The sequence below is a fragment of the Puma concolor genome, chromosome E2 (genome assembly GCF_028749965.1).
Source record: "Puma concolor isolate L17-30 chromosome E2, mPumCon1.1.hap2, whole genome shotgun sequence".
NCBI lineage: Eukaryota > Metazoa > Chordata > Mammalia > Carnivora > Felidae > Puma > Puma concolor.
In genome coordinates, this window is record NC_141681.1 from 29143834 (window position 1) to 29171053 (window position 27220).

The 27220-nt window shown below is 53.1% G+C and overlaps 1 protein-coding gene across 2 annotated transcripts in view; it reads right to left on the minus strand.

Moving 5' to 3' along the window:
* The window catches only part of GNAO1 (G protein subunit alpha o1), a 171062-nt gene that overhangs the window by 26258 nt on the left and 117584 nt on the right, over positions 1 to 27220 (minus strand). The gene's annotated exons all lie outside the window — the stretch shown is intronic.

The window sequence follows — 27220 nt, forward strand, 5'->3', positions numbered from 1 at the left end:
CGGGCGACCGGGTTAAAGGGCCTGGGTCTTCACCCCTGCCCGTGTGCATGCCCTTTGCCTGTGTCTTTGCGGTCCCTGCCCCCTGGAGGTAGAGCGGATTTCCTCTGTGCCTGACTGTGAGTGGCTGTGGGACAGGGTCCAGCCCTTCAGAGGCCTTGCGTGGTCCCACCTGTCCCGCTGGGCCTCCGTCCAGGCTCTCCTGGTCACTCCAGGAAGAGGATCAGGGACGCGCGGAGCACAGCTCAGCCGCCCTGGGGTCTCTGATCCCCAGCGGAACCCTTGCCTCATGAAGGGAAAGAATTGCCATTGTAAGCGACTGAGTTAGGGAAAGTTTGTTAGTACTATTGTGTGGCGATAACTAGTCACGGTGTTGCTATTCCCATTGTACAGGTCAGGAAACTGAGGGCCAGAGAGGGGAAGGCACTCGCCTATGCTCACAAGAGGAAAGTGCCAGAGCTGGGACTCAAGATCAGGAGTGTCTGACCCCAAGGCCAGCCTCCATGAGGAGACCCACATGTGCCGAGAGCAGCTGCTGACTGACTGTGGCACCTCTGATGGCAATCGGTGCCTGGCGCAGGGGGCACACCAAGGGTGACAGGCATTAACCAGAAAGGTCTGCGACAGAGCCTTGCTCGGATCACTTTCCTGACCCAACAGCGGGAGACAGCCACCGTGTGGCCCCTCTGGCCCACGATACCCCAGAGGGCTCTGAAGAACAACTCTGCCCCGTGGCTGCCGCCTGCCCCGGGTCCCTGGCTCTTCGTAGGTGCTATAACGGCCTAGCGCTGGGCGGCATTCCAGCGGTGGGGAGAGAGGTGTGGCTGGGAGTGCAGGGCCAGGTGAGGAGTGGGCGTGGCCGCACGCTGGTCCCCTCGTGTTCAGAAGCCCACAGTCCCTCGGGGCCCAGGCCAGCTTCCCGGGCAGGTCATGGGCCTAGGAAGGCAGGTGTGGGAAGCTGAGGCCAGGAGCGGGTGAATGGGTGAATGGCGGCTGGCAGGCACAGGCCCTGCTCTGGGCCGGCTGTGTTCTTTCTTTCCTTGGGATTTTTCGGTAGGGCGAGCCTCAGGGGCTGCGCCCCCAGAGTCAGTGGTGTCACCAAGACCCGTGTCCCACTCCCGGAGAAGCCCCTAAGCATGAGGCTACCAGAAAGAAGCAGGAAGCCATGGTGTTCAGGCCCCCTCATCCTCTCCGCAGCCTGGCCCCTCATATGTCCCAGGCCCCAGACAAGACGTAGAGCACTGACAGGGGCAGATCCAGGGAGCTGAGTGGGTGCAGGGCAGAGTGGGCCCCGCTGTATGCATCAGCACCCTGGGACCCCTCTTCCAGCTGCCTTTCCCCCAGTTTCAGCGTGCACGGGCTGGAGCCCATGGTAAGGCTGAGCCCTTGCTGGGGGTTGGGAGTGGGGTGCCCCAGGCCTGCCATATCCTTGACCTCCTGGGTTCTCTGGCGTCGGGTTTTCTATTCATGGGCATGGTAATCGTCACTAGCCCGTCACTCTACTCTCAAGTCCTTTCAACACCCAGTCCTCCGACTGAGCTAGAGGAAACACAGACTACTTCATCCGTGGCATGTGGTTCAAGAAGTGAGGGAAACTGCTGGAAATCTGCCGGTGTCCCTTGGGGTGGGAGAGACACAAAGGAAATGAGGTTAGCACCTGGGCACTGCGTGGCTGACAAAAGATTCTGCACAAAAGGTATGTGGGGCCAAAGCCTTCTGTGGAGACTTTCCAGAACTGAGCTATGTAGCGAGGTAGCTATTTATGTGTCAGAGGCCCGTCTACTGCGGAAGGTAGATGGGAAAGTTCTGGCGGCCGTCTACCCTGGGAAGCAAGCTACAGTTGGCCTGCGGGCTAGCAGCCCAGGCCACAGTGCTCCCTAGGGTTCCCGTCCCAAAGACCCCAGGCTTCGGATTCCCGAGTCACCCACGGCGGACATGGAGGGCTGCCCGCCAAGAGGGGCAGGACTGTGTCGGAGAGGCATCTCTGCAGCATCTGAGCCTCCCCTGGGAAACGACCTGGAAAGCTGGCCCTGGCGCCTGGGTGATGGGCACCCCGGGCAGGCAGTGACTCAGGCAGGGTGGGTGAGCAGAGGTGCTGCCTCCACCTGGGGCTAAAAGGAGGCCTATGAATCAGGGGCCAACACGCTGATGCTGCTCCCGAGTGCCTGGTGACCTTGGGAAATCTCGGTCTCCCTCAGCTCCCCGTGTGCCATCTGTCCTATTTGTGGAATGCGGCTGGGGAACCTGGCCAGAGTGCTCCCAGCTTCCTCCGGTGGGCCCCACCTTCGTGGTTTCTGCCCGATCTGTGAGAAGGGAGTCAGGATGGGGTTGGGGGGGAGGGGTGGGGGTCGGGCGAGACTCTGCTGGGTGAGAGACACCCTCTGATCTGAGTGCCTTGGAGCTGCACCCCGCGAGGTGTGGTCTATAAACCGCTCTGAACCCTCGGTTGCCCCACCCGTGTCCTGGAGTCTGGCAGCATAGGGCACAGCTTGGGGAAGACTGGAACAGGTGGCATGCTGGGGGTTCTCCAGGGGATAGCCCAGGGTCTGGAGCCATCGTCCCAGTTCCATCTCCTCCCCGAGGTGTGGTGGTTGGTGGGAGAGGTGGGGGGGGGGGGGGCTGTGCTGGCAGCACCCTCCACCTGCCCTTGCTGTTTCTCCCCCCAGCTCAGCGTCTGGCCCCACCACTGGCCCAGCTCCTCAGACTCAGCCTAGGTGTCACCCTTGGTTCCGCTGCTGCCCTTCCACGTCCCGTGTCCCGCCGGCTTTTCCGGCAGAGCTGTTTTCAGTCAGACCACTTCTCCCCGTCTCCTCATGCACCCGTACCTCCCTGGGTCCCAGCAAGCACCGTCTTTCTCCTCCCAGCTGCCCTCAGTCCCCTCCCAAGCACTCCCTGCCTCCCTCTCCTCTCTCTGGTCTGTTCCTCACACGGCAGCCAGCAGGAGGCTGTTAGTTTCCTCCTGACATAAAGTCTCCCCTTAGAAAAAGAACCGAACGCACTGACATCCAAGTAAAAGTCTGCATTTCCTAACTTCGCTGGCAGCTCGGTGTGACCCAGTGACAAGTTCTACCCAATGAGACATAAACCAAAGGGGGGTGCCCTATTTATGTATGTGTGTACGTACGTATGTATGTATTTATTATTTTAGAGAGAGAAAGCAAGCGAACAGGGATGAGGGACAGAGGGTGAGACAGACAGAATCCCAAATAGGCTCCATGCTCAGCAGAGAGCCTGACATGAGGCTTGATCCCAGGACCCAATCAAGAGTCAGTTGCTCAGCCGACTGAGCCACTGGGGCACCCCTAAGGATGTCCTTTTTAAAGGGAAGTTGTACCCTTTTGTCTCACTTCCTCCTGAAGTGAGAACTGGAACTTAGATGTGATGGCTGGAGCTCTAGCAGCCAACTTGGATCGTGAAGACAAAGTCTATACCCTAGGGATAGTAGAACAGCGATACGAAAACAGCCTAGGTCCTTGATAACTCTGTAGGCACCCCATGCCTTCTGGATTTTCTTTTTTAATTTAAAATTAATTTACTACTGAGGCGCCTGGGTGGCTCGGTCAGTTAAGCATCCGACTTCAGCTCAGGTCATGATCTCACGGTTCGTTGGGTTGGACTCTCCGCATTGGGCTCTGTGCTGACAGCTCAGAGCCTGGAGTCTGCTTCAGATTCTGTGTCTCCCTCTCTCTCTCCCCCTCCCCTGCTTGCTCTCTCTCTCTCTCTCTCAAAGGTAAATAAACATTAAAAAGTATATTAAAAAAATAAAATAAATTTATCATTGAAGTCATTATTTTCCAGGGCTCAGATATTCACAATCAAACCTAATCCGAATGAGTACAATAACTCTCCCTGTTGAGACTCTTTCAGTGGGCTCTCATCAGGCCTAAATTCCAAACTCATTACCTTGGCTTCCATGCCCCCACCCACCCCTGCGTTCCAATCTCCTCCCACCTTTCATGGGACTCTCTCATGGGGCTCCAAACACACAGCTCTTCTTTCTGCTGCCCAGGTAAACCAGGGTCATCCCACCTCACGGACCTGTGCCTGGGTTCCTCCCATCTCAAAGGTCACTTCCTCAGGAAAGCCCTCCTCGATGCCCCCAGGCGGAGTCTATTCCCACAGCGCACTGACCACACATGTCACAGCTGGTGTCACAGGTGCCTGTTCCTCAGGGCAGGGGGTTTCCTGATTTTTCACAGTACCCCAGGTCTCACACCGTACTTTGTACAGATCTGGCGCTCAGCAACATTTGTGGAACGAACGGGCCCTTGGCATTTTATCGGGCACAGCCCCAATTTCTCACTCCCTCCTCTCTAAGTTCCCTGACTCTTCTCATCTGGTTGATTTCACCAATATTTATAGCTCATTTAATCATCACAGTAACTGCAGGTCGCCACCCCATTTAACAGATGGAGAGACGGAGGTTCTGAGGTGAGGGAATGGGCCCGAGCCCATGCAGCTAGTAAGTAGGACAGCTTGGAGCCAAGGTCAACCTTCTCTACTGGCTTCTAGTCAACAGCCTCTTTACCTGAGGCCCGAGCCGAGGACTCACTCGTCCCAGCCCAGCCCCCTGAACAGAAGGGAAGGAGATGGGTAAGAAGGAAGGGTACGAAGGGTCAGGCTTGGAAGGGGAGGAGGGACCTTGCCAATTTGCTCTGGGGCACTGTGGAGGGTGCGAGGCTGGGCCTAGCCCTGTGGGTGCCAAGCTTAACAGCAATTAAGCTGTTAAGGCCCTTGTCCCTTTGTCTGCCTGTCTTCCGGGGCCCAGGGGATGGTGCTCACACTGGGCCCGACCTTCCCATCCAGGTCTCCTCCTGGGCCAGTAGCGGGAATGTTTTCCAGCACCTCTGCCTCTGCTACAGTCCCCATGGTGCTGTCACCTCTTGCCACAGAATGCCCGGCTGTCTAGGCAATAGGAAGTATGACAAACCACGCAGGGGTCCTCAAGACAGACTCACCGGGTGGGACCTACAGACTTGTACTCAGTGGAGAATGCTGAGACTAACTTCTGTGGAAAGCACGCGCTGTGCTCTCGCCAGGCAGTGCGAGAGATGGCGGTGGCCAGCCTGGAGGTGGCAGCTCCCTACCCCCTCCCTCGATCCCATTCTGCCGGACAGCTGCCCTCTCTACTGAGATGCCTTCCACCCCTCGTTTTCTGGTCCTAGAGCCCCAGCCTCCCTGAAGGAGAGACCGTCCCCTGACTCAGCCTGAGCAATTCAGGTGGAGCTGACTCTGTCCCCTGCTTCCAGCAGTGCACACATGGTCGGGGCCCGGCCAGTCATCCCGCGGTCTCAGTGAATAGTTTGGGGTAGACAACGCATCCATATTTGTTCAATTAGACGACAATCAGTCTCACTGGCCCAACCAGCCCCAGGACATTTGTAGGAACTTTTAGGAAAGAGACACCTGACTGTGGAGCCATCACTGAGGAGAGCAGAGCTGAGAGAGGGAGACACCCCGAGACCCGATAACCTGTCGGCACCTGGATCCAGCTGTGCCTGCAGTCACATATACCTCTGGCTTTCCAGTCACTTGAGTCAATCTCTTGATGTTTTTTTTTCTTTTTTTTTCCAAATCCTGTCGAGGATGTATTTTCTTTGTCTGTTTTACTTATGCGTTTGTACCCCCAAATAGTCCTGACGATTCCACCTCCTGGTCTGCTGAGACCGTCAGGCCTACCTCCCATTACTGGGACCCACGCAGCTCCTCTGACCCCCCGCCTCTTAGGTCGTGGACCCCGTTCTGGGTGCAGTGCCTGCACACTGTCCTCGGTTTCCTGTGTGTGTGGCTGTAGGCGTGTGGTGCGCACCGGCCGCATGTTGGACACTAGAGGCAGGTTGGCGGGATTGTGGGAACAGCTCTGCAGGGAGTTTAATTAGGCCGCTCACGGACCTGTGCGTCTGACAGTGCCCTGCACAGCCGAGTGCGAGGCAAGACATCCTGCACCGTGCGGCTCTGTCACACACCAGCCCACCTGGCCCCCAACCACTAAATGCCTGTGGTGCCCCAACTGTCACCGCTAACAGAAACGCCTCGCATACGTCCAAGAAGCATCGTGGCACCGCTTCCCTCAGGGTCACAGCGAGGGAGCCATGTGCCAGGCCGGGGCCAGGGAAGAAGGCCCCTGCCGCAGGGGTGAGGGAGCGGCCCCTCTCGCCACCGCCGCCCCCACTGGCCCAGGGCCCCGCTGCAGAGAGGAAGGGAGGGCTCGCCCCTGTGTGTGAGAGAGAGGCCACGGCCGCCCAGCCGCCTCAGGTGCATGGGCCTGGGTGGGGTGGGCTGACAGTTGCTGAGTGTCCAGAACGCACCCCCCCGTCCCTGCCCACCACTCTCCGCCAGCTGGGACTCCCTGGCTTAGTGCCCAGCTCTCATGCCACCCACCCCTCTGGGGGTCCCCTCTGGCCCCTCCCTCCCCAGGCTCCCGGCCCTGCTCCAGGCAGCCTTCTGGGGGCCTCGGCCACAGGCTTGGGAGCCCGTCTGGGCTTTAATCTTTCTGAGGCTCAAAGCCCTCACCTGAGAAATGGGCATTACAGAACCATCGTTTTCTTCACAGGGCTGTCGTGTGACCAAACGGAAGGCATGAGCACAGAGATGAAACTGAGGGGTGCCGCTGCCCTACCATCCCCCCCCCAAGCTGCTGGGGGGCCACAGAGAGACAAGGAGGCCAGCCTGCCTGCTCTTGTGATGCCCACGTGTGTGTGTGTGCGTGCGTGTCGTGTGTAATGGGGTCGGACATTCTGAGGCACGGCCAGATAGTGTGTTCAGCATGTGAATGTGGGTAAGGCACCATTCTGGGCACCCCAGGGTCAGGAGGCTCTGGAGAGGCTGTGCAGAAGATACCCACGAGACTCTTTTTTACCACGTCAATGCTTTTTTTTTGTTTGTTTTTAAGAGAGAGAGCATAAGTGGGGTAGACAGGTAGAGGGGCAGAGGGAGAGGGAGAGAGGGAGGGAAGGAGAGGGAGAGAAAATCTCAAGCAGGCCCCACTCTTGGTGCGGAGCCAGACACGGGGCTCAATCCCACGACCCTGGGATCATGACCTGAGCCGAGATCAAGAGTTAGATGCTCAAGCAACTGAGCCACCCAGGCGCCCCACCACATCAGTGATTTAAAAACAGCATTAACGTGGTGTCTTGCTCATAATGCTGACATACAAATGGCCTGAAGCTGCTCTAGGTGGAGGCGAGGTACCGCTGGGACGCCCACAACTCTGGAGAACCCTCTTGGAAAACCGCATCCGTGAGCATCTGGAGAAAGGGGTGGGCAGGGAGGGGGGGCATGTGGAGACAGGGCCCAGGAGACTTCTCCATCGCCGGGTGGGGTGGGAAGCTCAGCACAGGATGCTTCCCAGAGGCGGGCTGCCTCGGGCCACTGCCGGGGAGCAAGCAGGGTGCCAGGGTGGTGCTGGGGCGGCTCTGCCCCTCAACTGATAGTACACAGGGGTCCCTCACTGTGGTATACAGGCCAGAGGCCTCCCACGACAAGGTCTGTGCTGCTGGGGACTGGCCACGAATGTGCTTGGGAGGCAGCACCCGAGACCCAAAGGGACAATCCGGGCACTGTCCGTGCCATCAGTGGGACTGCACACTGGCGTCCCGGAGTGGGGCTCTACTTCCAGAAGGCCATCTGCAATCAGCCAGCTGGTTCCAGGAGCCGGAACCGGTACTGCAAGGCGGGGTGAGGGCTCCCAAGGTCATCGGGGCCTTTTCCGCCTGCCACCCGCCGCCCCCCCCCCCACCCCCCAGAGCTCCCAGCTGCCGGGCCTGAAGCCAGATCCCTGCACTGACTTCTCCTGCCCTCGCATCTCGCGCTCAACCCCCGCCAAGACGTGGCTGGTGCATGTCTGCGCTGTGCCACACTGGGGGGTGGCCGTGAGTGCTGACCACGGGAGGCTGGCGCCAGCCCAGCCAAGCCATTGAACGCACACCACACACTTCCATTCACCTGCCAGACACTGCCAGGCGCTTGAAGTGCTCAGGTGCATTCATCAGCTGAAACTGGGGCGGCGAACTGCACTTTTAATTTCATCCTTCGTTCTTCAAAACCTTTCCCTTCTCTTCAGGGCAGTGCGCGCTTTTCAATCAACAACCGCAAAAAGGCTTGGAGCTACGGTACAATAAAAAGCCTCTGCCCTTACAGGCGATGGGATGCAAAGGATGTGGTGGGGAAGTGAACAGGACTTTTCAGTGAGGCGACCCAGGTTCACGTCCTGGCTCTGCAGCTTTCTAGCCCCGCGACCTTGGACAGCCCAACGGGACCTCTCTGAGCCTCCGTTCCCTGATTAGTTCCCACCTCCCAGGGCTGTCTGTGCAGATGAACCAGGCTAAGGATATGACACAGCTTTGCAACATAAAGAGCCCTGCAAATGTTCATTATTGTAAGCAAAGATGAAGTCCCTCAGACACAAACAACAAGCTGACATAAAATAAGCCTGCTTTTGTACAAGACTTTTCAGGCAGGCATGATCCTCTTGATAACAATAATCATAGTAATTATAATAATAACCCCTTCCATTTGAGGAGCTGCTTTGGATCTTTCAGAGTTTTTGCTCCATCTCCAATCTTCTAGGCCAAGCGAGGTGTGAGCACATGCGTGTGCATGCACACGCACACGCGCGCGCGCACACACACACACGCAGTACTCCTTGAGTTGCAGGGAAAAGCCTCCACCTGATCCCGACCCGCCCGGTGTGCTGCAGTTGTCCTGGCTCCCGCCAGGGGGCAGGAGCACACAGGCCAATGGGAGTAGGAACCAGGGCGGACAGGGGAGCTCAAAAGACCAGGCAGGGCAGGGCCAGGAGCAGTGGGCGTCGCTGTCTTCCTGGGGCTGCTCACCCTGTTCCTCAAGGGGAAGAGGCACAGAGACCCCAGCTGCTGGAGGCCTGGCGGCCGCACTGCAATCCCAGCTGGCAGAGAGTGGTGGGCGGGGAGGGTGGGGGCGTTCTGGACACTCAGCAACTGTCAGCCCACCCCACCCAGGCCCATGCACCTGAGGCGGCTGGGCGGCCGTGGCCTCTCTCTCACACACAGGGGGGAGCCCTCCCTCCCTCTCTGCAGCGGGGCCCTGGGCCAATGGGGGCGGTGGTGGCGAGAGGGGCCGCTCCCTCACCCCTGCGGCGGGGGCCCGCTTCCCTGGCCCCGGCCTGGCACATGGCTCCCTCGCTGTGACCCTGAGGGAAGCGGTGCCACGATGCCTCTTAGACGTATGCGAGGCGTTTCTGTTAGTGGTGACAGCTGGGGCACTACAGGCATCTAGTGGTTGGGGCCAGGCATCCTTGGGGCTCTTTCTTCACTTGGGCTTAAGGGTCTTAGTAAGGCCTGTGCCCACAGCGTGCTGTCATTCCCCTGGGAAGGGAACCTTCCTGGTTCCCCAGAAAGGTTTGCAGAACCAAGGATTTGATGGTTTCCAATCTTGCCTCCTTTCAAATTTGCCCATCCATCCATCCATCCATCCATCCCTATACTACCTATCTGCGATGCCTACCCGTCAACCATCATACATCCACCCACTCAGCCACCCACCCATCCATTACATCATCTACCCTTGTTCATCCATTCACTCATGTCCACATCCACCCACCCGGCCCTTTGCCCCCCTTCTCTCCTTCAACAGCACCTGTCTGTCCCTTAATTACTCACTGGTGTGCCCATTCCCTTCACTCTTCCCTGATCTATCAAGCCACCCACCCATTCACTCATTTATCCATTGTACACCCACTAATGAGTGCAGTCTCAGTCTTTAGAACTTTCACGTTTGGCATAAAAAGAACATACTGCTAGGGCGCCTGGGTGGCTCAGCTGGTTAAGCATCCAACTTCGGCTCAGGTCACGATCTAACAGTTTGTTGAGTTTGAGCCCTGAATTGGACTCCACACTGTCAGTACAGGGCCAGCTTTGGATCCTCTGTCTCCCTCACTCCCTGCCCCTCCCTTGCTTGTACCCACCTGCACACACACTCTCTCTCAAAAATAAATAAACATTAAAAAAAAAAAAGAACTGCCTGAATCTCGTCAGCCTGTTAGATGGTGCCCCAGATACATCAGGGGAGAACTGCCCCCTTGGCTCTTCCTCCCTCTGCCCAGGGCCCCCATCTTTGTCAGGAGCCTAGAATCTTCAGAGATTTGTCCTAAGCTCTGCTGACAACCTTCTCTGTTTGGGGCTCAGGCTGCCTCCTGTGAAGGTGGAGAAGGCTTGAGTTTTCGGAAGGATCATACTCTTTCCAGCCTCAAAACCTTTGGATCCTACAATTATTTAGAGGCAGCTCTTCCTGCTGGCTTACTATGTATCTTCAAGAACCGGGGCTCGTGAGGGTGACAGTGGCCTGAGTCCTCTGAGACCCCTTCACCGGTTCCAACATTGACGCCTCAAAGTTTCCACTCAGAAGCCGTCTGTCAACCCCTGCAACTGGTATGGTTTCCTACCCGTGGCCCTGGCCCAAGTCAAGCAGAAGGAGCCAGTGCTAGTCCAGTGAGCGTTTCTTCGCCACACGCTGGCCGAGCGTCTTCCCATGCTGAGCCCACGGCTGGGTGCTGGGGACACATCAGATAGCAGGATCTGGACCTTGCCCTGCCCAAGCCTGCAATCCAGTGGGGATATCAGACACATCAACTGAATGCCTCCTGGCAGCCACCGAGTAAGGGCTGGGCCTTATGACAAAACTGGTGTGGGTGGGGAGATGGGAGAGGGGTATGTCTGGGAGCCAGGGGGTCAGCCAGGCCCAGAAGCAGGGCACAGTCCAGAGACTGGTCTTCTCTGGGCAGGGAATTAAAGGGGGGAAGGGCAGAGATCCTAATCGAAGGGTCCTAGAGGGCGTCAGATGCCCCCTCAGCCATTTGCAGGGCCTGAAGATGATGGTGGGGCTTGGAGGTCCATATAATGCTTAGATATTAAGCTGGGAACAGCCACCTTAGGGCTTCCACACAGACTCCATCTTGGTGGGGCTTCTGTCCTGAGCAGCTGTTTCAGTGTGAATGTGTGTACCTCCACGGAGGTGCCTAGGTCCCACGGTGGGGGCCGCTCTGCTGGCCGGAGTCCCATGGAGCAAATGCCGATGTTCCCTGAGTGTGGGGCCTGGGGCACTCACTCTCTCCCTGTGCTTCCCTGGCTCCTGGCCCTCCTTAAGGAGCCCCTCCTCAGGGAGCATTAGCACTGTGCCCTGGGCTTTCAATGAGCCCCACCCCAACTCTGCCAGGCTCAGAAGAAGCTGCTTCATTTTGTCTATCTCCCAAGGCCACCCCGGCAGGACGTCCAGTGCTGGGCTGGGTAAAGGGCAGGAGTCGGTCCACAGCTTCTGGGCAGGGCAGTGCTGAGGCCAAAGCAGAATGGGGTGAGGGCCTGTGGAGGAGGCCTGCCAGAGTGCAGATGGGTATGTTATGCAGGTGACTGGCAGAGTCAGGGGGAGGCAGGATAGAGGTTCGCCTGGGTCCTTGGGGAGCAATGGTATGTTTATGTCACCAAGGCCTCTGACCACCTCAGGTCCCCGAGGATGAAGTGGAGATTCCTGCTTGTCCAAAGCTCCAGTCACTACCCACCCTGGGACAGCCTTACATGGCACCACTTTCTATTAGTGCCTTTCTCTCCTTGGTGGGTCCAGACCTGCCAGTCCGTATCTCCTGGGAGTCTCTCCTAGACAGGAGTGCAGGGGGACAGCTGAACCACCAAGCAGGCACTGTTCAGTCAAAAATAAACTTTAAGGTGAACGGGACAGAAATTTCCAAACCTGTGATACCCTCACCCTCTGCCGCCTTTCTCCTGAGCACAATGTTCTAAGATAGGAGAAAACTAAAAATGGAGAGGCTAAATTTCTAAGAAATGAACAAGGGCAGAATAAAATTACCCACACAGAGCTCAAAGGGAGAGAAAAAGTGATAATGGCCAACCTCATCTTTTCAGAACACGAAGTGACGAGGCGACGATGGTGAATAGTTTAATTAGAGCCGCCTGGGCCGGGAGATATTAGCAACACAATTATGGGAGAGGGAAGATGGAAGTCGGGCCACCACACACATGGAAGCGGTTTTGGGGGGAGACGGGCAAGGCTGGAGGATGGCAGGTTTGGCTGACTGGTGCCTCTAGTCAGGCTTATTCATTACCACCCCTTCCTGTCTCCTTGCCCCCTCACTGTCACCATCCACTAACGTGATCAGATACTGCTTTTGTTCAAAACGGAGCGGATCACCCGGCTTCCAGGATCTCAGGGACACGGCATCAGAAGACTTGGCCCTGCCTCCAGCTAGCTCTGGGACCCTGGGCAAGCCTCGTCTCCTCTTAAGGTCTGAGGGTCCTTAAATGCATAAGGAAGGGGTTGGGTACAGGAATGGTTCCCCAAGGGTGGTCTGCACCCATGGGGGTCTCTGAGGCCCTTGCAGTGGGTCCACAAGATCAAAACTATTTTCATGATAATACTAGGATGCCATTTGCCTTGCTAACAGTGTTGTCTGCTTGCACTGATGCAGCAAAAGCAGTAAGAGATAAGACCGCTAGCTCCTTATCAGGAAGCAGGGACACCAAATGGCACTAGCCGCCATTACATTCTTTGCCACCACGCATTCACATGGCGAATCACAGAAGATGCCACTTTTACTTAAGAATGTCCTTCCCACAAGTCTATGGTCAACTAATCTTCGACAAAGCAGGAAAGAATATGCAATGGGAAAAAAGACAGTCTGCTCTTGGTGTTGGGAAAACTGGACAGCTACATGCAGAAGAATGAAACAGGACCATGTCCTTCACCGTTCACAAAAATAAGATGGATGAAGAACCTGTGTGAGATAGGAAACCATCACAGTCCTAGAGGAGAACACAGGCAACAACTTCTTTGGCCTCAGCTGTAGCAGCTTCTTACTGAACACGTCACCGGAGGCAAAGGAAACAAAAGCAAAAATGAACTATTGTGACCTCATCAAGATAAAAAAGCTTCTGCACAGTGAAGGAAACAATCAACAAAACTAAAAGCCAACTGACAGAATGGGAGGAGATATTTGCAAATGACATATCTGATAAAGGGTTAGTATCCAAAAGCTATAAAGAACTTATCCAACTCAACACCCAAAAAACAAATAATCCAATTAAGAAATGAGCAGAAGATATGAATAGACAGTTTTCCAAAGAAGACATCCAGATGGCCAACAGACACACGAAAAGATGCTCAACATCACTCATCATCAGGGAAATACAAATCAAAGCCACAGTGAGAGACCACCTCACACTGGTCAGAATAGCTAAAATTAACAACTCAGGAAATAACGGATGTTGGCGAGGATGTGGAGGAAGGGGAACCCTCACACTGTTGGTGGGAATGCAAACTGGTGCAGCCACTCTGGAAAACAGTACAGAGGTTCTTCAAAAAGTTAAAAATAGAACTTCCCTATGACCCGGCAATTGTACTACTGATTTGAAGGGGCACATATACCTCAATGTCTATAGCAGCATTATCAACAATAGTCAAACTACGGAAAGAGCCGAAATGTCCATCGACTGATGAATGGATAAAGATGTGGTATATATAGACAATGAAATACTACTCAGCCATCAAAAGGAATTAAATCTTGCTATTTGCAATGCTTTGGATGGAGCTAGAGTGTGTTATACTAACACAGAGAAAAAAGAGAGAGAGGAAAATAAACCAGAAGAGACTCTTTATGACAGGGAACAAACTGAGGGTTGATGGAGGGAGGTGGGTGGGGGATGGGCTAGAGGGGTGATGGGCAGTAAGGAGGGCACTTGTCATGATGAGCCTGGGGTGTTATTATATGTAAGTGATGAATCACTAAATTCTACTGAGAACAATATTACACTATATGTTACCTAACCAGAATTTAAGTAAAAACATTAAAAAAAAAGCATGTCCTTGATGAAGTAGTAAAAATTATGAATTAAGAAAAATCCGGAGTACACATCTTTTTCATATTCTGTATGATGAAACGGGAAGTATGCATAAGACATTTCAGCAAACCAAAGGATGATGGTTATCTGGAGGAAACGCTCTTGTAAGATGGAGCCACCAGCCAAAATAGTCCCTTTTTTCATGGGACACCACTTTTACTTAAAAGAAGCCTGACAGACAAACAATGGTAATTCCTATTTGGTCTCTGGAAGACATTTCAGCCGAGCCTATCGTTTCAAGGAAAGCAACTAACATATCTGTCACCAAAATGAAAAAAAAAATACCTAGCTTTCAAGTGAAAGAATTTTGGAAAACTTGTGTTTATCATTACGAGCTCAAAAGCTTCCCAATACCTAAAGACTTTTCTGATGAGGTAGATGTCAATGTTAACACAACGTTGAGTTTTTAATATTGCAGGCTAAAATGTGTTAACATTTGGAAGATCTGCATACTCTGAACTCACACTTTCCAAATGACCAAAATGGTGTTAAAAATCATGCCTGGGCAAGAGACCCATTGAAAGTGCAATGGATGTTTTAAAAAGACTATTTTTTAAAGAGCAGCTTTAGGTTGATAGCAAAATTGAGAGAAAGGTAGAAATTTCCCATATACTCCCTGCCGCCATGCATGTCCAGCCTCCCCCACTATCCCATATTCCTCATCAGATAGCCCATTTGTTACCAAGAACGCACCTACATTAACACACCATGATCACCCAAAGTCTATGCTTAATCTCAGGGTTCACGCTTACTGTTGTACACTCTATGGGTTTGGACAAATTTACAATGTCATGTATCCGTAATTAGGGTATCGTACGGAGCATTTCCACTGCCCTAAAAATCTCCCATGCTCTGCCTGTTCATCGCTTCCGCTCACCCCACCCATGGCAACCACTTATCTTTTTACTGTCCCCATAGTTTTGCCTTTTCTAGAATATCATACAGTTGGAATTATATAGTATGCAGCCTTTTCAGATTGGCTTTTTTCACTTAGCAATATGCACTTAAGGTTCCTCCACGTCTTTCCCTGGCTTGATAGCTCAGTCGTTTTTAGCGTGCGATAATGTTCCATTGTGTGTATGTACCAGTTTACTTATCCATTCGCCTACTGAAGGACATCTTGGTTGCTTCCATGTTTTGGCAATTATGAATAAAGCTGCTATGAACACTTGTGTGCAGGTTTTTGTGTGGACCTAAGTTTTCACATCTTTTGAGTAAATATGGAAGACCATGATTCGCTGGATCCTGTGGTAGGAGTACGTTTCATTTTGTACGAAACTGCCAGACTGTCTTCCAAAGTGTGGCACCATTTTGCATTTTCCCCAGCAATGAAGGAGGGTCTCGTTGCTCCACATCCTTGTCCGTGTTTGCCGTTGCCAGTGTTCCAGATTTTGGCCACTCTACCAGTGTGGGGTGGTAGCTTGTTATTTTAATTTGCATTTCCCTGATGACCTGTGTTGTGGAACATCTTTTCATACCCTTATTTGCAATCTGTACATCTTCTTCCATAATGTGTCTTACGGTCTTGGGCCCATTTTTAAATTGGGGTGTTTACTTTTCTATTGTTGAGTTTTAAGAGTTCTTTGTATATTCTGGATACCTGTCTTCTATTAAACATGCTTTTTGCAAATATTTTGTCCTGGCCCATGGCTTTTCTTCTTATTCTCTTGACAGTGGCCTTCACAGAGCAGTTTTAAATTTCTCTGAACAGCAGTTTATCTACTTCTTTCATGGATCTTGACTTTGGTGTTGTATCTAAAAGTCATGTCATGCCCGAGGTCATCTTGATTCCCTCCTATGTAGCCTTTGAGGAGTTTTATGGTTTTGCTTTTTACATTTATGTCTGTCTATGATCCGTTTCGAGTTAATGGCTGTGAAAAGTGTAAAGCCTGTGTCTAGATTCATTTTTTTTAAATTTTTTTAAAGTTTATTTATTGTTGAGAGAGAGAGACAGAGCACACATTGGGGAGGGGCAGAGAGAGAGGGAGATCCAGAATCTGAAGCAGGCTCCAGGCTCTGAGCTGTCAGCACAGAGCCCGATGCGGGGCTTGAACTCATGAATTGCGAGATCATGACCTGAGCCGAAGTTGGACAGTTAGCCAACTGAACCACCCAGGCGCCCCTAGATTTTTTTTTGTGCATGTGATGTCCCAGTTGTTCCCGCACCATTTGTTGAGGAGATCAGTGGATTTTAATGCAACATCCCAGGAAAAGGTCACTGATACTGTTTCAGATTGCAGTGGTAAGAAACTACCACCTGTCTAGTTCGGGTGAGTTTCAAAGAAAAATTATCTGAAAAGGCGAGTAAAATATTCCTTTTCCAACTATGCGTTTATGTGGGACCAAATTTTATTCCTATCCTTCAATCAGAACAACACATCACAACAGATTGAACGCAGAAGTACATACAAGAATCAAGCTGTCTCCTATTACGCCAGCCACTAAAGAGATTTGCAAAAATGTAAAACAGTGGCATTCTTCTTACTGGAAAAATTTTAGAAACTAAAATAATTTTTCATAAAAATGTTGTTTATACTAACGTGTAGTAGGTTTATCATCGTTATTTTTAAATGAATGCATATTTGACATTTTTGTGGTTTTAATTTCTAATGCAATAAAAGTCAGTAGCTGTAAGCTACATAAACAAAGTGTTTATTGGGGTCCTCAATAATTTTTGAGAGTTTAAAGGGGTTCCAAAACCCAAAAGTTTGAGAAAGAGTAGACCAGCTCATTCTTCCTCGAACATTATCCCCTCGCACCTTTATAACTTTTGCAAAAGCCCTGTTTCACCTGATGAGTATCACCTACTAATTTTCTTAAATACAACTTCATACTTTATAAACGTCATACCCTTATCGTGGTACTAGGAAAACCTGCGTGAAGTATTTTAAATAGAGATACCCGTAAGGATACGTACAATGAAACATTTAACTAATGTTAAATTCTAGCAGGGTCCTGCTGCCCTTTCCTCTTTGGTAACAAGGGGGGCAGTTCAGGAGTGTTAAGGAGATATTAGCACCAGCCTGGGACATTCTTCTTGAGCTTCTCAGGCTGAAAGAGAGGAAGGAATCATTTCCCGACTGGGTGAACCCACATTAGTAAATGGGGTGACCCTGTTCACCATCTCACCTCACCACTGACACCAGCTCATCGCACAGAAGGGTGGCAGGCACTTCCACTCGGGAAGGCCCCTGGGCACATGGTCTCTCAAGACCCTGCAGCCAGTACTCGTAAGGGCCAGCTGAAGAGTGACCGATTCATATACCTCATGGGCCGAGAGGTGGGGGACAAATGAGGCGTGAAGCTAGAGCTAACCCCTCTCGGTTAGAAAGATAAGAATTGGGGGTTTCTGCCCAAGCCTGGTGGTGGTGGAAACTGCCAGGGTTGGGGTTGAGGAGGAAGTTCTGGGGTGAGGACCCAGGACAGGCCAAACCAACCGGGTCCAGAGGGTCGGCAAGTCGAGGCCACTACGGTGTCTTCTGTGGGCCCTGGAGCTGGGAGCACAGACACCTGCGTGGACACGCGTGCTCGGAAGTCTGGCTGTCAAGGAGGAGCCCTAAGACATAATAACGGTAGCTAGTATTCAGTGAGCCCTTCCTATGTACTTTATTTCATTTAATGTTCAGAAGTATTACCATTTCACCCTTTAATAATCAGAGAAACCAAAGGTCAGATGGGTCACGGGGCTGCCCAAGGTCACTCAGCTAGCAGGTAGCACACCTGGGATTTGAACTCCAGCTGTCTGGCTCCAGAGCTCACTGCATAATTACCACACAGCACTGCTTCCCACCTCCTGCTCTGAGGGGAAAACTGAGGCCTGCATGGAGGAGGTGGGACCTTGTCCAAGGCCACCCAGCAAGCCTGGGGGCAGCGCTGGGCCAGAGCCCTGGTCTTCTGACTTCTCCCTGAGGCCAGGGTCTGGGAAAGCTGGCACCTGGGACACGCTCTTACCGCCACCACGGCATTCCTAGCCCTGTTGCTAAGGGGACGGAGCCCTCAGGGGGCCTGACTGGTGCCCACCCTGGGGACCCAGTGCTGGCTGGTGCCCACTCTGGGGACCCAGTGTTAGTGTGTTGATGCCGGCACTGTTTACATGAGGCAGGTGGGATGGTGACAGGTGTAAAAAACAAGGGTGACAAATGCTCTTGTCAACCAGACACCGTTGAGGCAGAGTGGCACCCGTGGCTGTGCAGCAGCTGGTCCGGGCCACCCTGGGAGCGGCAGGAGCTGGAAGGCATGGTGGGACCAGGTGCGATGCCGGCTCCCCTGACTCCCAGTGCCTGGCCTCGAGAGAGGAGCCCAGGGCAGGGGGAGGCTTGGAACGGAGTGAAGCCTCTGTGGGCCTCTCATGTTAGGAGGGGAGGATGCAGAGAGCCCGGGGCCCGGTGGGTGGGAGCTGCTCCAGCCCGGGTGCTACCACTTCGGCAGCTTTCCCCAAGGCCTGGGACCAGGGTGTCTGGCCTCCCCTCCCCACTTAGCCCCTGCCATCCTCATTATCTCCCTGACATTGACCCTGGGTGACCATGGGCATGGGGTGAGGACAAGGCCCTAGCTGCACACACCTGGGTATGGAAGGCTGGGCAGGGGCCTCTGTGCCTGAGGCTCAGTCCTGCCCTGCGCTGGAGAAAAGCTGCACACGGCACGCTGAGCAGAGGGTGGGCAGTGGAACCCTCTACCCAGCTGGGGAGAGGCATGATGCACTGGCTCAGGCAGCCCGCACTCTCTGAAACTGCGGGGCCACAAGGAGGCCACCTGGCGCCCCCAGGGCTCAGGTTCCTCTCCCCTCCAAGGCCGCTCTTGCCTTCCTTTGTCCCTCTGTCTCCTCTCTCTCCTTTCCCATGTCCTCTCCTCCAGCCTCAGCCAGGATAGAAGCCAGCCCACACAGCACCTTTCCGGGGGTTAGGAATAAAGGAGTTCTTTCCTTCAAGCTACACGGTCTGGCAAGGGGAAGGTGGGCTGGGTTTCAGCCCTCTCGCGGCCCCTGGGTTTGAGACCCTTCTGCAGGCCACCACCCGCCCTGTAGCTGAGCTGGAGGTGTTGGGGTGTGACTGTGAAGTGTGCTGCTTGTGGGCCAAGGCTCCTAAGATGCAAGTGTGCCCTCGGAATGCACGTGACGACAAAGTCCTGGGTGGTGGCGCTGCAAGAGGGAAGATGGAAGGAGCTGGTCCGTGAATCACCGTGTGGAGGAGAGCCACCCACCCGCAGCACCTGCCCGACACTATCAGAGCAAGAAATAACCTTCTGTTGCGTGTGAATCATGAGACATCGGCGATGTTGGCTGCAGTGGCCAGTGGTGCCCTTATCTATGTGTCCTGCTAGTGTTCCTCCTCTCCTGGTTTCTGGACAGGAACTAGATTGCCCTCTCAATAAGCTGGACAAGGGCAGAGGCCAGTGTTCTGGAATATCAAAGAATCCGTGTCCCCCTCTATTCCCCTGAACACAAGAAAAAGTGCCCCCCAGCCATGCCTCCCAAGCCTCAGCCACGTACCTGCCGCTGGCGTGATGTTTGTTCACCACTGTATCTGCAGAACCCTGCATGGTGCACAGTAGGTGCTCAATAAATAATGCTAAAATCTGGCCGTGTTTGGATACCACCTGTACTCTAGTTGGCTTAATATTTTTCTTTAGACTTGCATCTACTTAAAACTTACTTTAAGAGAAAGGAAATTTAGTATCACTAACAACATTTGCAAAAGGATATTTGATAGCTTAGGTTTTTAATCTTTTTCTTTAAAAAAAATTTTTTTTTTCAACGTTTATTTATTTTTGGGACAGAGAGAGACAGAGCATGAACGGGGGAGGAGCAGAGAGAGAGGGAGACACAGAATCGGAAACAGGCTCCAGGCTCTGAGCCATCAGCCCAGAGCCTGACGCGGGGCTCGAACTCCCGGACCGCGAGATCGTGACCTGGCTGAAGTCGGACGCTTAACTGACTGCGTCACCCAGGCGCCCCTTTAATCTTTTTCTAATATGCGTTAAAGTAAGTTAATAGCTGCTGAGATAAAAATCAACACGTGCATCCATTGTGCTAGCTAAAATCTGCCTGCGTCCTCCACCCGGGAAGCACCGCCCCACAGTGAGCAGCAGAAGGCAGGCACAAGGCCAGTGTGTCCCCAAGGTCTCAAGCAGAAGGTGCAAGCCCAGGAGCAATGAATCCGGCTCCAGCCCCTAGGCAGGGGGCTGGGAATAACCCACTTCACCGCCCCACGGTGGGCGCCACTGCATGGCCTTGAGCCTCCTCCCACCAGCAGGGCTTCGTGTTCTGTGAAACCCGGAGAACTACCCAGATTTACTGGGAGTGTACGCTGCTTGCTGGGGGGCAGCACAGGATGGGGGGTGGCTTGCCATGGGCTCCAGGCTTCGTCTGCCACGGACCTCCTGTCTCCTTCTCTGTCCTCACTTCCCTCCTTGGTTTCCTGGTTTTGGTTTCAGGAGGGAATGAGTCCACTGGTGGCTGCAGTTCCCAAGGGGTGTGTGACATTCTCACCGGAAGGGAAGGGGCTCCTGTGCCTTCTTGACTTGGGTGGGGGGATGGCAACAGTGAGTCTGTTCTGACCGCCCCCCCGCCCCCACGGCTCCACCCCCAGCAGGCACCTTGAGGCCTCAGCTTTGCTGTGATGGTCACCCCAAATTGCTTGGACACAGACACAGAAGAACCAGGGGCTCTGGCCTGCTAAGGAGCTTTGTTGTCATGGAGACTTCTGTCTCCTAGCTGCCAATGTCCTCTTAAAAGGCAGTGCGAAGGTAAGTGCCCAGCACCAAGGCCAGCAGGGAAGACGGAAGGAAGGAGGGAGGGACATCTGTCCTGCCCACCTGTCCCCAGCAGCCTTGTGGCTAAGTGGGCACTTGCCCTGCCGTGAGGTGGGCTGTCCCCCAAGCGGGGGCTATATGACTCTTCTCGTTGTGTGCTGATGGGGGAAGGGCAGAGAATGACCCCTTCCTGGGAGCCACCGAATCCAAATCCGGGACTGTCCCCTCCCAAGCCTCTAACGCCTCACCCAGCCACCAAATGAACTTCAGCAATACCCTTAAAAGAAAAATCACTGTGGATTTCGCTCCACATTAGACTTGACCTGCTGAAAAAAGGTGGGGCTCATTGGTCTGGTCCCGACTCCATCTCTGTTGACCTCTCGTCCTGACCCGTCCTGCACCTCCCTTCTATTCTTCCTCTTGCTTCCACCTACACTCATGCTCTGGCCTCCCATCCTGAGTCTGTGCCCAACACTGCTCCCCACCGGAAGCCACTGTCCTCTGTGCTTCCTCCCTGCCCACCTCTCGTCAGGGCTCTCAGTGCCCTCCCTGTCACCAGCTGCCGTCTGCTCACTTCTGTCTCTGGGTGCTGGGCCCTGTGGATGCTGCTTCCTGGGCAGTGTGCTGACTTCCAGGTCACGTTAATCCACCGCAGGCCCTCCCCCGTCTCCCTTGTGGGCCCTTACCCCTCCACCCAACGTTTAAGTTCCCGAGGGCTCAGTCCTCAAACCCCTTCTTGCTTTCATAAGTCACCTTCTCCCTTGGCAGGATGTCACCAGATCGTCCTCTGTGCAGGGGGCTGCCGAGTGACCCCACCTGACCTCTTGTTCACTGGCTCCTCCGCTCAGCTCAGCACGCTCTCGGTCAATCCCACCTTCTCCCCGGCGCCTGCGTTCCTATGTCACAGTCTGCAACACTGCCTTCCTTCCTGTCTGTCTTGTGATTTCCACCAAAGCAACAAACGACCGCTGCTATTTCCTTGCCTTTTAAAAATGACATCAAATGGGCTCGTTTTAAATAATCAGCTTATCTTAATAATATCCATGAAATCAGGGGTCTGGGTGTTAATTTTTCTAATATATGCTAAAACACATAAAAGCACTCGAACAAAAGATGTTGGTCTGTGTGAATGGGTGGCCAGGAATGCCTGCACCACTCTCTGAGGACATGTGGCCTCTTCGCAAGGGTAATTCTGTGCTTCTGGTCACAGAAGCTGGAGAGCCCATGGTCAGCTCTTCTCTCTTCCTTTCCTCTGTCCCTGCAGCCAACTGATTCCGAAGAACTGTCATTTACCCCCAGAAAGGTCTGAACTCTGACCCTTTCCCTTTCCCTCCAAGGTCAGCCCTGACTCTCTGGCATCGATAACAGCAGGCATCCAGAACACCCGGTCTCCTGGCTCCAGGCTCTGTCACTTTAATCTGTTGCCAAGCAAACATTTAATCACACCCCAGCTCCCAATGGCTCACAAGTGATGGATCCAAGGCCACCCTGCCCATCACCTACTAGAACTCATTCTATCTGTTGCCCATGCTCTTCAGCCACCTTGCCTCCCTGCTTCCCTTCCGTTGGAGGAAATGGGTAAAGACTTTTGTGGAGAAGAAGATGGAGAACAGAGAGAAGGAATGGGGCAGAGACGTCTGTGGGTGGTCAGGAGCCAGGTGGGTGGGGCAAGTCCAGGGGAAGCAAGTTGGGGGGGGGGTCGTGGCACAGGTCACACCAGATTTTTACAAAACGCAAGGATTTGGCCTCCAAGGGTGTGGCCACATCATCTCATTGCTCTGTGGCTTAGTTTCCTCAAGTACAAATGGTGGTGTTCTCCATGCCATGTTGTCCTCCCATGGTTTGTGAGAACCCAGGGTCCAGGGAAACGTGTTCTCTGAACTGTGAACTGCTTAAAGCATGGTGTGCGGGTGCAGGTGCATGAGTAATAATTACAGTAACAGTACATCTGCCTGGGTAAGCCGTCTTTGTGAGCTAACACGGGGTGGACAAGAGGAAGCACATGAAGGAGCTTCTGAGGGTAGCTGGCTCATCACACCTGGGGCTGCTCTTTCCAGAAAGCAGAACAGTATCTTGCACTTCAGGTGTCTCTCTGGGCCAGCTGGTCACTGCACCTCCAACTTGGAGGCCCATCCGCTGTCTTCCAAGTTGAAAGGGACTGGGATGGCCTCTTCCGGAGTCTGGGAGGGAGGGGGTGGGACTTCTCCACCTTTTGGGCCTCAGAGGCTGGCAGGGAGGAGTCCCCAGGAGGGAGTGGCCCCTCCCCAAGAGGATGCCGGGAGGCTATTACACAAGAACCAGGCCTGTTTCTATAGCACAGGGGGAGCCTGGGGTGGGGTGATGCCTATGGCCAGCTCAGGCCAGAGCTCTGCCCAATAAGTGCCCCCACGATGGCCCAGGCAGGACAAAAGCTCATTCTTCAAGGGCAAGGCCACTGCTTCAATTAGCTCTCCTCCCAGGAGTGGGTCTACTGATCCCCTAAAAGGCACAGCAGGCTCCCGAGGGCTACAGCCCCCTGCGGGCCCAAGCCTTTACTCCAGTCCCAGCCACATTGTGCCCCGAGGCCCCATGCTGCTCTTTTCACTCCCTTTGCCTGGCCAGCGGTAGGCGATTCCTTTGAAGTCGGTCCTCTGTTCCAATTGGAAACTTTGCTCAGAACCAAAATTAGAGAGGCTGCACAATCAGCTTGCAATTTAAAATGCCACCTAGGCCTCTCCCTACACCGCCCCCCCCCCCATCGCAAAATGTCATCTTAATTAGATGGAGCCAGGCTTCATGTTTCCGAATTTCAAGGTAATTTCTCTAGGACATCTCCCCCCTTGTAGTTATTTTTATCTTCAGGATAAGGTGGTGGGGGGAGGGCACACCGAGGCTAACTGTGGGTCTGCACACGCCTCCATCCTCCAGCAGCGGGGCTCCCCTGGCGGCTGAAAACTCACTGATCTGAGAGTTCTCAGGGAAGGTTGTGTTGTGGGTTCTTCTTCCATTTCATTCAGCACAACACCTTCCAGGCCCTCTCTCCCAGGCAAGGGCAAGGGGCTATGCTAAGGGTTGGGAGGGAACACTGTGGAGGCTGGGTGGCATGGCCGGCACTGTCCCCAGAACAGTGTTCACCAGGCCACTCGCCAGCCAGGTGGCCCACCTCAGCCTGTCACTCGCTTTCCTGCCTAGGTTCTGCTGGCCACCCAGCTCTGCATGGTTGAAGGACAGTCCCTAAAGGACAGGCCACTGGGGACCCTGCATTAATACCACTGATGACACCTGGGGAGGTATCCGATTCTCTGTCGAGGATTCTAATTGTGGGTAAGAAAATTTCAGTTTGGTACTAAGTCTGTGCTGCCCCTAAACATGCCGATCATCTCTTCCAACCAAGAGGGGGCAGCCTGGGTGGGTCTCCTCTGGGTTCCGGAGAGAATTTTACAAACGCTGATCCACAGCCCCAACCTGTCCTGAAGGAGTATGTCAGGGAGGGCCCAGTTATGGGCTGAACTGTGTCCCCCAAAATTCATATATTGAAGCCCTACCCACCCAGTACCTCAGAATGTGACTGTGTTTGGAGGGAGGGCCTTTTTTTTTTAGGCATTTTTAAAATGTTTATTTATTTTTGAGAGACAGAGAGACAGAGTGTGAGTAGGGGAGGGGCAGAGAGAGAGACACAGAATCTGAAGCAGGCTCCAGGCTCTGAGTTGTCAGCACAGAGCCCGACGTGGGGCTCAAACTAATGAACCCTGAGAACATGACCTGAGCCAAAGTTGGATACTTAACTGACTGAACCACCCAGGTGCCCCTGGGAGGGGGGGGGGTCTTTAAAGAGGTAATTAAATTAAAAGGAGGTCTTAAAATTTTTTCTAATGTTTATTTATTTTTGAGAGAGAGAGAGAGAGAGAGAGAGAGCGCACATGCGCGAGCACATGAGCAGGGAGAGAGGGAGGGAGCTGAGGATCTGAAGCAGGCTCTGAGCTGTCAGCAGAGAGCCCGATGTGGGGTTCGAACTCATGAACAGTGAGATCACAGCCTGAGCTGAAGTCAGAAGCTCAACAGACTGAGCCACCCAGGCGCCCCAAAATGAGGTTTTTAGATTGGGCCCTCATCTATTCTGGCTGGTATACTTAGAAGGAGATTATGACACCTCCAGAGGGGAGACTGTGTGAGGACACAAGAGAGGACAGACACTCACAAGCCAATGAGAGAGGCCTCTGAGGGAACTAACTCTCATGACACCATAGCCTCAGACTACCAGCCTCCAAAACTGTGAGAGAATAAAGTCCTGCTGTGTAAGCCGCCTTGTCTAGGGTACTCTGTTGGGGCGGCCCTAGCAAATGAATACAGCTCCGGAGACGGCTCTCCTTGGGGCGGGGAGCAGGGCTCTCTATCATTCCAAGCTACCTGCAAAGCAGTGCAGGATCTGGGTCCGGCCTCCCTTTGAACCTCATCCTGAGGCACCCTTGCCTTCACTTACCACCTGCCAGCCACCCTGCCCCCTTCCTAGGCTTTGCCACACACAAACAAGCTCATTTCTGGCTCAGGGCCTTTGCACGGCTCCTCCTGATAGCTCAAGTCTCCAAGACTGGCTCCTTCTTAGTCTTCCAATCTCAGTTTAAATCTAAGTCCTAGAGAAAGCTCTCCCTGACTACCTCGTCCCTCCATCTAAAAGCAGGGGCTTCTTGTTCCCATGCCAGCATTCTTTCCTTAAATAGTACTTATCGCAATGTGTAACTGGATATGTGTGTTTCCTCAGTGACTATTTCTCTTCCTAGCAAGACTGTGAGCTCCATGAAGGCAGGGCCTGCATCTGCTCTGTTCACTGTTTAGTTCATTCACAGGGTGACGCTTGTGGGATGAATGAACTCTAGGCCAGAAGCTGAGATGGAGAGCAGGTGCCATCTCCCTGTCCTTGGGAGCCCTGGAAGCCCGAGAGCGAGCTGAAGGTGGGATAAGGAAGCAGAGAAGGGACCACCCGGAACCTGCTCTCAAGGTCTCTGCAGGAAACCTGGGGAAGTGAGGTTATGGGGGAGGCAGTGCCCTTCCCGGGTGCCCACCTACGTCAGCTGAATACGGACACAACCACGTATGTATGCAACGCATGTCCAAGGGACAGGCCAGCTCACCAACTCTCAGCCAGTCCTAGGTGGGTGGTCAGTGAAATCCCGAAACTGAGTCATGAATGATGGTACAGGGCTATTTGCAGGGGTAAAGGGGGCTGTTTTATTATCTCAATTTCAAACTCTCTAATATTCCTCTGAAGAAACTGGCTTGGAATACGAGCATCCTCCGCTTTTTGAAAGTTTGCATTATGCCACCTCTCTCTCTCTGTTTTTTTTTTTTTTTTTTAAGTTTATTTACTTATTTGTTGAGAGAGAGAGTGAGTAGGGGAGGGGTGAGAGACAGGGAGAGAGAGAATCCCAATCAGGGAGCACTGAGCACTGTGAGCTCAGAGCCCCATGGGGAGCTCGAACTCATGAACTGTGAGATCATGACCTATGCCCAAATCAAGTGTCAGACGCTTAACCGACGGAGCCACCCAGGTGCCCCTATGCCACCTCTCTTTTAGGAGAGGCCTATGTCAGTAGCTGTTTTCACGAACCGAAAAAAATCCAAAGACGATTTTCACTTTTACCAAGAAAAAAAAAAAAAAAAAAGCGAAAAGCAAACCCAGCATTCAACATTTCTTCCGTGATGAGCCGTCATAGAGGCAGCGCACACCCCGAGCAGTGAGCGCCCTGCCGAGCTCCTTCCCTGGGAGCCTCTGCACTGAGCGTCTCAGCAGCAAGCCACCAGAGCTTTGAACCGGGTCTCTGAGCATCTGTGCTTTATCTCATTTGCTCTGCGCATCCCTTAGCAAGATGTGCCCCAAGGTATGTGTCCCAAGGAAAAGCCTAAAATTAAGGTTACTTTTTGGGTCTAGCGATGCTCAAAAATTTTTCCGTATAAATTAACAGTAATTAACTCTTAGCTTTATGCCATTTGGCTTACAAAAGGTCTCATAGGGATGCTCTGCTTTCGGGTAGTGGGGGAAACCTGTCCTAAAAATGAAAACTGAAGAAAGAACACGAACTTCAGAAAAGCGGAGACTGTTGGCCAACATTAAAGAGAGAGAGAGAAAAAGGAACTGCAAACCGACTTTTGAGCCTAATTCCATAATTAAATCCACATGGGCTCCTTCCTCTCAGGAATTGTGAGGAACCCGTCTTCTCTTCTTACAGTTGATGGACATGAAAGCCTCAGCTCCCAAAAAGTTAGTGTTAATTTTAAAAAGATGTGCTTATGTTCAGTGCATCTAACGTATCCCTTATTTTGAACATTAAAGAAACACATTTTCATTAATGGAAAGTTAGTATCTCCCTGGATCCACTGAAAAAAATGACGAACACCTCGAGAGCACCAGCTTGGGAAGGGACCAGTGATCTTCCTGCTTGGGATGGTCACAGGTCTTGGTCATCCCTGGAGACAAGACTAGAATTTGGGGCAAGGACTTGAGCAAGGGGTGAACAGAACACAGGTGTCCAGCAGGCGGGCAAAGCCCCTGAGAAGCAAGTGAGGCAGCAACAAGGGGCTCAGTGCCACCCATGAGGGTGGCACTTGAGTGTAGG